General features: G+C 37.3%; 1 protein-coding gene across 2 annotated transcripts in view; it reads right to left on the bottom strand.

The window, feature by feature from the left end:
• LOC124369024 (solute carrier family 26 member 6-like) overlaps positions 1-8105 on the bottom strand; it is a 73687-nt gene extending 65582 nt beyond the window's left edge. For both annotated transcript variants that reach the window (XM_046826692.1, XM_046826697.1), the window contains exon 1: positions 7955-8105. The gene's annotated coding sequence lies outside the window, so the exon portion shown is untranslated. The remainder of the gene's footprint in view (positions 1-7954) is intronic.
• Positions 8106-12103: the final 3998 nt, after the last annotated feature.

The raw sequence follows: 12103 nt of genomic DNA, 5'->3' as shown, positions 1-12103 counted from the left end.
GATGATTACATTTATCGGAAGTCGAAGCTGCTTTGAGTTTTACAACACTACTCAGAGGTAATGGCTTCAAACAAATAGACTTCAGTGGTTCCTAAATAAATGAAGAGCCATCACACAAAACTATTTCACGTGCTAAAATTAGGCTGCAAACATTGGCTAAAGGAGTAATTGTACTAAAATACACAAAACCTCTTTCTGGCACGGAACAATTTTGTAACGATCTCCATCTTGAGACAGCAAAAGGACGGATACTAAGAAATTAGGTCGGAAACTAATCTTTTCATTTGTGTAATACAGGAAGAGCCAGTTCATTACTGATAATTATAGTGAAATATAAATTGTATGGCCTGGCGGTAGCTGAAGATGACAATTTAGCCTTTAAAATATGAAAGAACTGAAACTTTAAGTGCAGCTGCTTTGAATAGAAGTGGAGGATTTCCGATTTGATAACTTCATACAAGATATTCCATTCAAACAAAACATCAGTAGCCACCTCGATTGTAATCGTGAATAAATAACAAGAGTACATAAATAAATTGCTTCAATTTTTGAACATCATATCTAACAAGTTATATCGTATAAAACTAAAATCTACCATTAACTTCCCTTGATTGAACTTTTGCTTTCTTTCTAAATACATTTTAAAGTGTTTAAACATAATTTAAAAAGCACAAATAGGCCCTTAAGAAGTTGGGGATTTATTATTTTTACATAACATGGGGTGTTTTAGAAATAACACTTATACAAAGTATTTATCTTTGTTTAAAATAATGAAAACATCTATTTTTAATTAGACTTTTAAAATTTTGTATTTATTAATATAAAACATTTATTGTATATATTTTCAATATGTCTAAATGAAAAGAATAGAGGTCCCATATAGCCACTATGTCCTCTAGTCTATGACTTTATTAGGATATTTACATTTAGAATACATCAATGTTCAACGCACATTCGACGTCTATGAAGTAGCGTTAGTAAACACAACTTCAGGATACATAGTCTTCAACATAGAAAGAGTGCTGTCATGCCAAGGAAATGCCTAAGTAATGAATGTAAAAAGTGTTGAATTTACGAATCGGACCAATTTCCTGGTCACCATTATTTTTGTCCCCATTATTATTTCTTGTTCTAGCTTTGAGAGAATATTAGCACAAGAGGAAACTATATAGAACTTGTCGAACTTAGAAAAGAATTGGACTGACTATGGGAAGTCTGAAGACATTTTTCCTAACTAAATTTTCTCTACAAACCTTCCCTTTATTCATCTTTTATTAATTAATTCTACTTAGACTGTAATGTCGGGAATTGATAGAGGACAGTAAAGAAAATATTCGTTACATTATCATATGTGCAATACTGATAATTAAACCAGAGTTGAATTAAACCCTCTGATAAACTTATTCTTCTAACAAAGATTACTTACTGTATAAGTATTCTCATAATAGACACAACTCTCTGTAGGAAAGAACACCCTGTTATTTTAACCCCAGAGGAACCTCTCTGGTATGCCCAGATAATCTCCTAGGCAAATTAAACCCCTTGATAAACTTATTCTTATGATTATAAATACTGCCTTTGCTCAAGTACTCTTCAGGTAATCAAATCCCCTTATTGTTCTGACCCCCTTTGGTTAAACCACAAAATATCCTGGAAGCTAAACGTTACTTAAAACTATTTAAGGTAGCATATACTTTAGTCTCCTTAACACCCTGGTAAACCCTATTTATAAATGCACCTTCCGCTTATCCCCGAATTTGGCGAAAAATCAAATAGGGGCCTGGGCGAGCCGAAGGCGAGTTAGTGATATACAATGTCTTACAACTACAAACTTATTTAATAAAATTAAAACTTCATGTCTGTAAAGTTTTCGTTTGTTCGAGTGTTTTCTCCTTAAAAGGGTCCAGTTGACCATTCAATGCATGTTATGTTACAACCGTGGATATCCTATAACAAAATCTCTCCACCCATTTCATTAGCAACCAGTTTATAATGTTGTTTCCAACTGAACTAAGAACATCTGATCTCATGCCATTCCTACAGTAATAAAACAATCCAAAACTACACTTTTAGTTTTGATCGAAGATTTGGACTTTTGTAAATACGTACTATTTACAACTCACAATGGTTTTCATTCCTAAACTCTCAGTTAGTTCAATAGTATAACTGGCTCGAATAAATCAAATCATGTACTAAACTAGTTTAATTGTTTCTCCAATTTTTACTTGAATAATAAGGTCGAGAATTCTGTTACTTAGTCTCAGACTACAATATTTACATCGAAAATCGTTTGCGCAGTGGCATTAATGAATAGTTTTAACGACCTTTTTTGTATGCATTCCCACTTAAACTACATTGTATTAACAGACACTAAAGATTTGTTTACTCTTACATCATAGTATTGACTTGATAAGAACTAATGATAACGATGAGCTCAAGCTATAACAGCAGATAACACTGTGAATGAAATGAGGGAAAGGTAATTAACTTGCAAGTACTTTAGATACGTCTTACTTCCTGTAGAGCCTGTTAAACTCGTTAGAGATCTTGAATGTTTTGTATTTGTTGAATCATTCTAAACCTTTAATTACTTTTATAAGACACAGGAACTGTTTGGGTTGAGATACAAGTTTCAATACACAAGTGTGGGTAAAATGTTCCGGAAGGTCACTAGAGCCACACAGTTGAATGTGTTAATACTATCTGATACACACGTGGTTTACACAATTGTATCAATTTTGTGGCAATGTACTGTAGTGTGTGTTGTGGTAAGATCCATCAGTAGATAATTTGAAGTATGTTGTTATTATTGTACCCAAGATAGTATGCACGTCAAGAATTAACCTTTGTTTTCTCTCTTGTTCACGGGATTGCGAAAAACTTGTCGTGAACATTAAATTGGCTATAACTAGGTAATAAATTACACGGAGTTCTATAACTTGGATAAATCTAGTCACAGGGAGGTCCAAACTTTTCTCTCTCGAGATAGACTACTTTTCGCCATTCATGCCACGACTTGAAGCAATAAAATAATAATATAATCAGAATGGTTTTATCACCTTTAAAGCGTAAAACAAATATTTAATCTATAAATTTAGGACCTATATTTACCATCATCAGGCGTTACTACTTGATAACCAGTTCACTTTATCGTCACAGGTGAATAATACGCCTTTCTTGGTGAGTTATTTGAGTGGAGATAAAATGTTAGCTATTCAGTTACCTGTTATATATTAGATATATAACGAATATGTCTTAGAGCACCTACACGTGTTGTGTTTTATGTGTTACATTAAATGATTGTTAAATAAATTTTTTAAGTACCTGATTGTTCAGTGATAACCTTCTAGACGTGGAGTCATTTCTTGAAATTAGGTAGGGCCATTCATACTTTAGAATCTATCTGAACAAACTTCTTTGTAATTAGATGCTAATGCAGTAGTACCATGCGTTCAAAAACGAATCGATGGAACTTGCAAACAGTGAACAATCTTATGATTTATTTGGGTAATCTGATTTTTGTGGCTGTTGTTGGACAAACGTGTTAATAATAACAAATGTTAATCCATCAGCGCTTGTTTCCTCAACTTGGGACATTTATATCATACATTGACGTTATACCGTTAAAAATTCCGACACGATTAATAATGAGTATATAACAATATTATAAAGTATGGTGAGCGATGAGGCAGGAGATGAAATGTCTAGATATTCTATTGCTTTCTTGTTTGATTATGCTCAAAATAATTGCATCGATTTATATATGTACATTTTACCCTATGATCCTAGTGAGACATGAACGAGCTTGTCTAGACAGTTCTTCTCCTTTTCCCCATCACCCAGCAAATAATAAATTACTCGTCATCTCGAATTAACCTAGAGGAAAAATACAACGTCCACTGTGGTCGAGAAGAGGAAACAGCACACGTTTTCGTAGAAATACATCCGGAATTTCTCCGGTTGCCGGGTCAGTTGACTGTTGAGATGCAGTCATCATTCAGCCATTTTTTAGTGAACAAGTTTTATGTGTTAGTTATTTGTACTTCGTAAGAATAGCGTTGGTTTCTGTTACGTCACAGTCGCCAGCTGCAGGTACTCGTCGTCACATCGTGACGCCGCACCTCCTCTAACCCTGAAGACCTTCACACCAAGTCGGGGTTTCCTTAAGCAAGAGTCGAAGTGACACGAACAGTGCATACTCTCGTCTACTGTACTAGTACATAAAAATCGTCACTAGTATCAATTAGTTCAAAATTAAGGCAACACTAAAATACAATGCATACACTATATTACTCCTTATAAGAATTCTAATAATTGATTATAACGGTTTTGCTGATCCTAGAAACGAATTTGATATGAAAAATATTATGGTTTTAATTGAGAGTTGTTTTTAACAAACACTCATAAAACGGTCAATATTAAACTACCATTTTTCCAGGAAAACGTTCTTAAAAGCAAGAACGTAGCCAGGAAAAACTTTGGGAGAGGTCCAGACAACAGATATTTTTCCCGTAGTGGACAGAGAGTAAGGCCTTATTTTGTTCCTTAAAAAGTTCTTGGACAATTTTTTCTTTTTGTTGAGAACGATCTTACAGCAGTACATGTCAATAATACTGCTTTATTGAAATAATAATAATCGTTTACTAAAAAATAATTCAAAAAATTGAAACTTCCGGACCCCTTGGACCCCCTCGCTGGTTACGTCCTTGCTTAAAAGGCTTTTGTTATACTATAAAACAATTTAACATTATGACATTAATAGCTTTGTATTCAGCTTAAAGAGCACTTTATAAAGTATGTATTTCCATAAAAAAACTTCAAATCCATGAAATTACTTTCAACATTAAAAACTTTATGAACATGTTGGTAGGATACGAACGGCTGTCTCCATCCAATTAGCTAATCAGCTATTGAGACAATCAGCGCTTGTTATCCTGATGATAACTAACAAGCTATTAACAAAAACCTGCATATTTATTTACTTGACAGAAAAAATCCTGTAAATTAGGCTACTTTACATTTAAATGTCCTATCATATTAAATTAAAACATGTTAAATTAATGTCCTATCATACAACGAAGTTTACTGTATTATAACATGTATACAACAAAATATATTTTAACTTCACAAATATTACTAATACGCAGATGCTGTGACTGAGCTTCTTTTTCTCATTATTATTTTTGTTATTTGCTTTTTAAATCTCAATCTTTTTAAATTTTAGAACCTAACTAATCCTCCAACTAATTTTACTACACCCCCAAGTCCGTTGGATGTGGTTATGCTTTTTAATTCAGACGACTTTGAAAAATACGGTGACCAAGGATGAGAATGAAAACTGATTAAGGTTGACACAGTATTTGTCGGACAAACAAATTTCCGGATGTTTTTTCAGTAAACCCGGCTTTAAATTCCTTTAAAGGCTGGAGTCTTGATTTGGAATAGGTGGTATTTGAAAGTGTATATAAATGATTGATTGAATACACCAATGCAATGGATATTTTTAAGCTTTCAACCGTGGAAATACAAAGGATGGATACTTTGTAATTGAATGAATTTACTTATATCCAAAATTATAACTTAACTGTGCTATTTTAGTATCCTGTGTTTTATATCCTTTCGGTGTTACACATGGTATCCTGTTTAATACAAATTACTAAATTTACAATAACATACTCACTACTCAGCCAAGCATAGCCATAGAGAAATTCGTACTAATTAAAATAAATATGTTAAACAAGACACTTGTGACAAAATAGTTTATTTCTTTCTCACAAAATTTTGCTGACCAAATTCATTCTTGTGTTATGAGACGTTCATATCACTTATAGTACACCAACGTGAACGATAAATATTTAGATTTACAACTTATTGTTGAGTGGTAAAAGACGATTTATACACGAATTCAATGTGCGAGGACAATAAGAATATTCCATATATAAGAACGACAAAAATGATGCCGCTAACTTCACACCATAACCGTTCCTTCATCAAAATAATCCTAAAACTAGTAAAATAGTGCTTAGGTTAGATAACTGTTTTTAGCATTTATGTAAGAAATAAAACATTTGGCACAGAAATATTGTTAAAGGCGCCCATTTAGAAAATAAAAAAGCAACAAATTATATATATATATATATATATATATATATATATATATATATATATATATATGAGAGTTGGGCGTTTGGATTGACGTCTACACTGTAGACTGTGAAGGTCTTGAATGTGAATGTCATAATCATATATCGATGTGAATGTGTAGGGTCTATGCTTATAAGATTCTGAGTTGGTCTTGCTACATCACCAGTTGGCTGATTATATTTTTATGTTTATGGTTATGTGTATGATTATAAAACATAAAATAACGTAATACATTTATAATTTGTTGTTAAAATTTGAACTTAATACTTCACTGTTCAGAACATCAAACTACCACAAATCACAAATAAGTACGCGCAATACTTAATTCGCATGAATAAGTACACAAATAACATTGTTCAATGCGTGTACAGGGTGTTAAAAAGAGCGAGGAAATACTTTGTGGTGTGGTCCGATATGTGAAAATAAACAAAAAGTTTCCAGTGACACTATGATTTATTTCGCTTCGTTTAACGTCTATCTGCCTCTGCTTTTATTATTTTAAGATTCATAAATTAAAAACGGTTTAAGATATGGCGTTTTAGTGTTGCATGTTTTATGAGTATCTTATTAGGATGTAACCTTCAAAAGTGTCAAAGCCAAATTTAATGAAAACGGACGAAAAAAGATACTTAGAGGCACACAAAAGATAGCTCTTAAAAATGCAAAAAGTTTAATACCTTATTTGTTATGATAGGATGACAAATAACGGAATAAATGCTGACATTAGACAGATAGACGCTAACGAAGCGAAGTAGACCATAGTATTAGAGGAATGTCTTTATTTATTTAAAACTATTGAACCATATGCAAAAATCCTCCCCCCCCCCACAATCATAACACCCTGATAAGAAGCGTTTTGTTATCAAAACTTGTTCAGAAAATTCATTACTTGTTTCCAAAATATAAGTAAAATTATTCATCAATAACAAATGTTACGCTGAATAATAGCTTATTGAAGAAACCTAATACTTATTTAGATATTATATATTTATTTTCAATGTGTTTGTTATTTTTGTAAGTAACATTAACATTAACATTAAGTAACACCTAATAAGAAAAATAATATATATTTATATAGTAACATTTCTGGTTCAAACTGACCATATGGACGTCACATCAAAAAAACAAGAGCATATCTGAAAAAATGCAGAGGCGCGGGTACGCATTTTACGTTTTCAAAAGAGTACGTTAGCAGTACGCCGCGGGAACACACTGGAACAAATTCCGACAGCAGCGTGGTCTGGTGTGAGGTGTATTAAAGTTAACTTTTACACAAGCAAGTTTAAAACTACGCGCCTGCCACTCCAAATGGGGTATAAGTGGTCATATTCACCATAGACCCATCATAATAAATAGCTTGTAAAGGAAGACAAACATTCTATTCAATGGTTTATAAAATGATATCGAAGGGAACAACATCGAAATCGTTGTACACACAATAGTAGTGTATAAAAAGAAATTATGGCAATTAAATCTCATTATGACTGGTCAGTTTATTAAAATGTATAAAATACAATTACACTATAGTCTGTAAATGAATAACATGACTAATTTGGAGTATTTCGTTAGAAAATCATTTAATAAAAATATGTGTAAGTTAATACAATATTTCTTCAAATTATATGAATGATGAAGTTAATACAATATCAAATACGCAAAATAAATATAAATTCAGATATCTTTGCAATATTGTAAAAAAGTAGTTACCAGTACCTTATTCGTAAAAGCTGTGATCTAGTAACCTTAATAAGGAAGGTGAGTATGACTAAGATAATTAGAAGTAGTGCTTTAGCCGAAAGTAGTAACTGACCTTTGGTAATGAGGTTGAACAAGCGACGCAATACCTCCTTGACAGCTCGGCGCTCAGCCGCTCACTGAGTGATAAGCGGTTGTGTCCTCAAGCCGCCCCTCCAATGCCTATGGACAGCCCAGCCCACCTGCTACTGAGCACCACTGGCACCGCCATGTGACTAGAGCTCGAGGGCACTCGCGACTACAAGCGTGCAGCGGCGTGTCAAGCCTCGGCCACTCACGCACTGGTCACTCGGTCAGAAGCTACCAACAACCGTTCCTCCAACGGCTATGGACAGCCCAGCCAGCCTGGTACTGAGCACCAATGGCACTGCCATGTGACTAGAGTTCAAGGGCACTCGCGGCTACAAACGTGCAGCGGCGTGTCAAACCTCGGCCACTCACACACTGGTCACTCGGTCAGAAGCTACCAAAAGCCGTCCCTCCAACGGCTATGGACAGCCCAGCCAGCCTGCTACTGAGCACCACTGGCACCGCCATGTGACTAGAGCTCGAGGGAACTTGCAACTACAAGCGTGCAGCGGCGTGTCAAGCGTCGGCCACTCACACACTGGTCACTCGGTCAGAAGCTACCAACAACCGTCCCTCCAACGGCTATGGACAGCCCAGCCAGCCTGGTACTGAGCACCAATGGCACTGCCATGTGACTAGAGTTCAAAGGCACTCGCGGCTACAAACGTGCAGCGGCGTGTCAAACCTCGGCCACTCACACACTGGTCACTCGGTCAGAAGCTACCAAAAGCCGTCCCTCCGACGGCTATGGACAGCCCACCCCACCTGCTACTGAGCACCACTGGCACCACCATGTGACTAGAGCTCGAGGGCACTTGCAACTACAAGCGTGCAGCGGCGTGTCAAGCCACGGCCACTCACGCACTGGTCATTCGGTCAGAAGCTACCAACAGCCGTCCCTCCAACGGCTATGGACAGCCCAGCCAGCCTGGTACTGAGCACCAATGGCACTGCCATGTGACTAGAGTTCAAAGGCACTCGCGGCTACAAACGTGCAGCGGCGTGTCAAACCTCGGCCACTCACACACTGGTCACTCGGTCAGAAGCTACCAAAAGCCGTCCCTCCGACGGCTATGGACAGCCCACCCCACCTGCTACTGAGCACCACTGGCACCACCATGTGACTAGAGCTCGAGAGCACTTGCAACTACAAGCGTGCAGCGGCGTGTCAAGCCACGGCCACTCACGCACTGGTCATTCGGTCAGAAGCTACCAACAGCCGTCCCTCCAACGGCTATGGACAGCCCAGCCAGCCTGGTACTGAGCACCAATGGCACTGCCATGTGACTAGAGCTCGATGGCACTCGCGACTACAATCAAATAGCGGCGTGTCAAGCCTCGGTCACTCACGCACTGGTCACTCGGTCAGAAGCTACCAACAGCCATCCCTCCAACGGCTATGGGCAGCCCAGCCCACCTGCTACTGAACACCACTGGCACCGCCATGTGACTAGAGCTCGAGGGCACTCGCGACTACAAGCATGCCAAGCGTGCAGCGGCATTTCAAGCATCGGTCACTCACGCACTGGTCACTCGGTCAGAAGCTACCAACAGCCGTCCCTCCAACGGCTATGGGCAGCCCAGCCCACCTGCTACTGAACACCACTGGCACCGCCATGTGACTAGAGCTCGAGGGCACTCGCGACTACAAGCATGCCAAGCGTGCAGCGGCATGTCAAGCATCGGCCACTCACGCACTGGTCACTCGGTCAGAAGCTATCGACAGCTGCCCCTCCAACGGCCATGGACAGCCCAGCCCACCTGCTACTGAGCACCACTGGCACTGCCATGTGACTAGAGATCGAAGGCACTCATGACTACAAGCGTGCAGCGGCGTGTCAAGCTTCGGCCACTCACGCACTGGTCACTCGGTCAGAAGCTACCAACAACCGCCGGCGAAATTTGTCCGCTGCTTTTTGGCTGTGTTGTAACATCCTCATCACCAGTGGCGTAGCGAAGGGGGGGTCCAGGGGGTCCGGACCCCCCCCCCCCCGAAATTTTAAGACATATTAAAAAATAAAGCATGGAGCAGGAGACAAAAGGACAGTTATCATTACTCTTGTCTACAAACATTAAATTGATTTATTTCACTGATTGAAGTGACCGTTGTTAAAAATATAATTGTCCTTTCGTTTAAATCATAAAGTATCAAACGATACTTTTGGGCTCGGTCTTTCGGATAGTGTAGTGTAATCACGGTATTTCTATAGGGCGCGGTCACGTGACGTCGCAAAGTAACCTGAACCGTAACACGGCGAACAGTTTAAATTAGCGACCACTTCGTTCAAATTCGTCGTGGGGACGTAAAGTGACTACATAGAATTAAGTTAAGACCTTGATTTTAGGTGTCATTAAACTGTAAACGTGTATATAATTATCGAAAAAATCACCTTCTGTCGGAAAATACACTTGAAAAACTCTACTGATTAGAACTTCAACTACTTTGGACTTCAATGATTGAGGTAAACGTGGGGTTTTCGATTGAGTTAGGCGACGATTTTTGTTATCATTAAACTGTACACCATACCTATATAATTATCGAGAAAAAAAATCACTTCCGGTCGGTAAATACCGAAGAAAAGCTCTCTACAGATTCAAGTTTTGCCGATTTTGGATTTCATTGGTTGAGTGGTTGAGGTAAAAGTGGTAGGGTAAGGTAAGGTTAATTCGCAGTATAGGTAACTTCGCATTAATTTCTGTTCCTCTTATTACAGACTTGCCTGTAAAGTTATTAGTTCATGCATTTGCCTCTAGGTAGCAAAAGATGTCTACTTTTGAAGAAACACATGTTTCGCCGGTTCTGCTTTCTAGTTCGTGTTGTAAACAAAAAGTTAAAGGTTATGTCTGACAATTTCTTTTAGAGTGTTGTGCTGTTTTACGAGTATATAGTTGTTTGGTGGATTTAGTTTATATAATACGTGTGTGTGGTAGAAGTTCTGGTGTGGTACATGTTGTTCATGAAACACAGTTTCATTTAATAGTAGTTTGATAATTCTAACCTTAAAAATAAATAAGCTATAACCTTAGAAACTAGGATGTTTTTGTTAGCAAAGTCACTATAATTTTACACGTTCCTGTTACTGTTCTAGGTAATTTATTTTTTTCCTAAGAAAGTTTGTTGCTATTTTGCCTGATAAAATCGATATACAGACGCATAAGTAATGTTTATATTATTATGCATATTTTAAAAAATCAAATGTAGGCTATTGCGAAATTACCTTACCTTTCTCTTACTCTTTATTTTTCACTGCGAAATTACCTAACTGATTAATACTGTGTTTCGTGAACATCATTATTCATATAATTTCAGATTACTCTTGATTTTAAAAATGGTTTTAACCTAAAGACAAAGAGCTAAGCAAACGTAAGACTTATAGAAATTATGAAATATCTGATCTAGTAAGTGCGGCGAAGAAAGTGAAGGCAGGTGAAGTAACCCTGTACAAAGCAAGCAAGGACTCTGGGGTTCCTTATAATACATTAAAGACTTTTTAGTCAAAATGACGATTTAGATCATGCTCATGTTCTCAAAATGGGCAGACCATTCGCCTTGCCCTCAGATATTGAGTTGCGTGTTTTTAACTTTATTGTTGAAATGCAGGAATTGGGTTTTGGCCTTACAGTGCTTCAAATTAGAAAACTGGCTTATGACCTTTCAGACAAAATAGGCAGATCACACTTTTTTAACACAGAGAAAAAGACGGCCAGCAAATGGTGGTGGTCAAAATTTAAAGAACGCTATAATTTGTGTCTTCGGACACCCGAAAACTTATCAAGGTACAGAGCAAGCATGGCAAATCCAGTGATGGTGCAAGATTATTTTCAAAAATTAGACAAACTTTTGTCTCAACTGGGAATAAAAAACCAGCCAAATAGGATCTGGAATGTAGATGACACAGGACTCACATATGTTGTAAAACCGAATAAAATATTGTTGTCAAGTTGGGGAAAAAATATGTTTATAAAAGAACATACGCAGAACGGGGACAGCTTCAAACAGTATTGTGTTGTGTTTGCGCTGATGGAAGTTTCATCCCCACCAATGGTGATTTTTAAAGGGATAAGATGGAGTAACCAACTCAAAGAAAACAGTCTTCCTAAACTCACTTATTAGGCTATCCCCAAAAGGTTGGAT

This window comes from Homalodisca vitripennis, chromosome X (genome assembly GCF_021130785.1).
Source record: "Homalodisca vitripennis isolate AUS2020 chromosome X, UT_GWSS_2.1, whole genome shotgun sequence".
Lineage (NCBI taxonomy): Eukaryota > Metazoa > Arthropoda > Insecta > Hemiptera > Cicadellidae > Homalodisca > Homalodisca vitripennis.
The sequence above is the reverse complement of the archived record's forward strand: the minus strand, read 5'-3'. Positions and strand labels throughout refer to the sequence as shown.